This window comes from Castanea sativa, chromosome 12, assembly GCF_040712315.1.
Source record: "Castanea sativa cultivar Marrone di Chiusa Pesio chromosome 12, ASM4071231v1".
Lineage (NCBI taxonomy): Eukaryota > Viridiplantae > Streptophyta > Magnoliopsida > Fagales > Fagaceae > Castanea > Castanea sativa.
This window is the reverse complement of record NC_134024.1, coordinates 35,190,833-35,194,349: the sequence shown is the minus strand read 5'-3', so window position 1 is coordinate 35,194,349 and position 3,517 is coordinate 35,190,833. Positions and strand designations below refer to the sequence as shown.

At 34.0% G+C, this 3,517-nt stretch overlaps 1 non-coding gene across 1 annotated transcript; it reads left to right on the top strand.

Moving 5' to 3' along the window:
* Nucleotides 1–2,943: 2,943 nt before the first annotated feature.
* TRNAE-CUC (transfer RNA glutamic acid (anticodon CUC)) lies at nt 2,944–3,016 on the top strand. Its single transcript has one exon. It is a non-coding gene; the product is annotated as a tRNA-Glu (tRNA).
* Nucleotides 3,017–3,517: the final 501 nt, after the last annotated feature.

Below are 3,517 nucleotides of genomic sequence, written 5' to 3'. Positions count from 1 at the left end.
ATCACAATTATCCCCTCTCTTGTCTTTTGTAATTTCGCCCCTTAACGTGTTTTCTAATTGCCATATCATTCTTTTCTTAAGGATTCTTTATTTATTTCATCTTACAGGAAGTATAGTGTCTTTGTTATTGTCATCCTGCACTTGTCTGCCATAACCCTTTTGTAACAGTTTCGCATGCCATGGGCATGTGACCAAAGTTTCAGTAGAAGGGGCATAGTTTATGCACAAGTCGGTCCAAGGTAAGTTGCAATTGAACCGGTCCCAACTCTCCTATCTAGAACATTCAGGCCTCAGTACAGCAGGAAGCAGTCCAGCCCAAAATTACAAAAAAGGCCCACCACAAAAGCAAATAAAACAGAAAATGAAAGAAATATGGTTTTTGCCCAGACAGGTACATACGCATCCTTCTATTGATGTATGTATCTGGGCTTCAGACAAATTCCTAGGAAATAGACCAAAACATGAACCCTAATCACCTAAAAGATGTGTATGCAGAGAAGTAGATGTGTATGCATCTAATCTCATGCATACACATGATGCATATTATAAGGTTTTGACAAATTTGTAGAAAAACAATGAAAGCAAAACAAACAACAAATACTAAACATGTTATGGTGCATAAACACATATTAGAACATTAAAATAACATAAAAACGCAAAATAAACAAAAATCGAGGAGGAGAATATGGATCATGGGATAAATATACATCTCCTCCTCGTAGCACTTATGGTATCATTCATGATCAGCCCCTCAGTTGAAATCGACTACTGCCGTTGTGTGTATGGAGTGAAATGACTTGGAACGACTTAGCAAGGGTTTTCTGAATGACCCTAAGTGATTTGATAACAACTTTGAATGCAACACCAACTAAAATTTAGAACCTTAGTAGAACATTATCTTTTAACCAAGGAATGATTGAAGATCAATCAAATACTCACTTTTTCTGCCCTTCTAGCCTTCAGCTTTTTAGTTTAGGGTTTGGAATGGTGTTTCGACAAACTTTTGGTAAGTTGAAAAATCTAGACCCTTTTGGATGGTGAAAATGGAGGTTTTATAGACAAACTGAAGGTCTAGGGTTTGGTAGGATGTTTGGGTAGTTAATTAATCAGACTAGTTGCCATGGCATCTCACCAAAATGGAAATGGAGTGATTTGAGGTTTCTGTCCAAAAGATGCGTATGCCACAAATTGGATGTGTATGCATCATATACCCCGTGTACACACCTTTATATGCCTTAGCCAAATTAGGTTAGAAATGGGCTTTTAGGCTTGGTTCTTGAATCATAGTTAGAATTGGACTTGAATTGTATTGGACACTTTTGGGTTTATTGTCTCATTGAGCTCTACACACAATATTGATAATTTGGTAGAGAATAATTTTCTCATCATTGGATCTAGGGGGTTTAGGTATAGGTCATAACAAGATAGAATGTCTACATCATCGAAGAACTGAAACATGAGAAATTAAAGAAGGTTAGAGATATGATTGGCTCATTTGTACATGTACACAAAGGTTCCATACTTAAAGAAAAAGTTTAAAGGTTGGGGAAGCATTTGGTAATATTATAGCCATCCCAGCTACAGAAGAGCCTTTTTTAAAGAAACTCAATGGTCTTAAAAATTATGAATCTTTGATTGCTGTCCATCCTTCACTAATGCTTAAACATTTATTTAAAAAAACATATTTCTTTCTTTCTTACAAGCATGAATTAAAAGATTGAATCTTGAGGATGGAGTCAAAACAAAAATTGTAATGGAACTCATTCGGTTTACTAGTGTTATAAAAGAAAGGGCATTGGTTTTTAGTCAATTCGTAGAACCACTAACCTTTATAATGGAGTAGCTTGAACCTTGTTTTGGTTGGAATGAAGGAAAAAAGATGTTGTATATAGATGGAAAACAAGATGTAAAGAAGTGCCAAGCCTCAAGTAATGCTTTTAATGATTTAAGTAACAAAGTAAATGTATCATTTGCATCAACAAAGGCATGCTTTGAAGGAATAAATTTAGTCGGGGCTTCAAGGGTTGTTTTATTAGATGTAGTACGGAATCCATCAGTGGTAAGGCAAGTTATATCCTGTGTATAAAGTGGTGCACGTATACTCCCATTGCATTTGGTGCAAAGGAAGAAGGGAAGGGCCAAAATGGGTTTTTGCCCTTTTTCACAAAAAAAAATCAGCATGTTGCCCCATTTTCCAAACTAATTAGGGAAATTTCCTTATTTTGAAACTCAATTTTCTTAAAATCGAGTTAAGCCCTATAGTGACGTTTTTAAGGACCTATAGCGGCATTATGTAACTCGAGCTCCATGAAGTCAAGTTATAGGTAAAAAAAAATAGAAAAACTTGCATGTAACTCGATTTTATGGAGGTCAAGTTACAAAATGCCGCTATAAGTCCTTAAAACGTCACTATAGGGCTCTAGATTTTTTTTTTTGAAACTCGATTTTGAGAAAATCGAGTTTCAAAAGAGGGGCATTTCCCTAATTAGTTTGAGAAATGAGGCATTTGCCAATTTCTTTTGTGCGAAATGGGTATTTGCCCATTTTCGCCAGAAGGGAAGTATCATTAACAAATTGAAAAAAGGGTTTTTGTCCAAGTCAATATTTTTTTCTTCAGGCACAGTCTCATATGATGACATTTTGGAAGAGATTAATCAAATTGAACTCTTAGATGATAACATTTTGAAAGAGATGGTTGAACATGAGAAGCTTGACTTGTTTAATAATGTACCGTTAAATCAAGCATTGTATTCACAAACATATTATTATGTCAGAGCTTGACTTACTTAATAGTCAGATCTAAACTTTGGTTTGAGATTGATTTATTTGATAAATAAATGAACATAAATAAATTTTTTCTTCAACTAAGTTCTAGCTATTTAAATGTAACTCTAGAGTTACTATCTATTTCTTATAAAGAGATTTCAATCTAATGAATGTCATTCCGTTGTAGTCTAGTTGGTTAGGATACTCGGCTCTCACCCGAGAGACCCGGGTTCAAGTCCCGGCAACGGAAAGCCGTTTACTTTTTTTATCACCCTCACTTAGAGCATCCACAGCAGTGGAGCTAAAAATTTAGCAATTTAGCTACACTAAAAGTTACTTTATCTATTTTACCTACACACATGCTGCAGCAGTAGATCTATTTTAGCTTTCAACACAATAAAATAATATAAACATCACAATAAAATAATATATCTACCACAATAAAATAATACACCTCACTACAATAAAAACACCACAATAAAAAGGTAATGTGAACACAAAATAAAAAATTAATTTTTTTAACATGAATAGTGACATCTATATAGATAGACCGTAAAGAATGAATAAAAAAATATAGATATTTCCTACATCTTCTTTTTGGTGTTTTGGTGGAGCTAAAATAGCTATATAGCTATTTAGCTCCACTGCTGCAAGTGCTCTTATTATTATTAATTTTTTGTCTATTCTAATTTTGAAAAAAAGAAAAGAAAAGAAAAGAAAAAGAAAAGTCAGAAAAGTCACAAGAGTCACA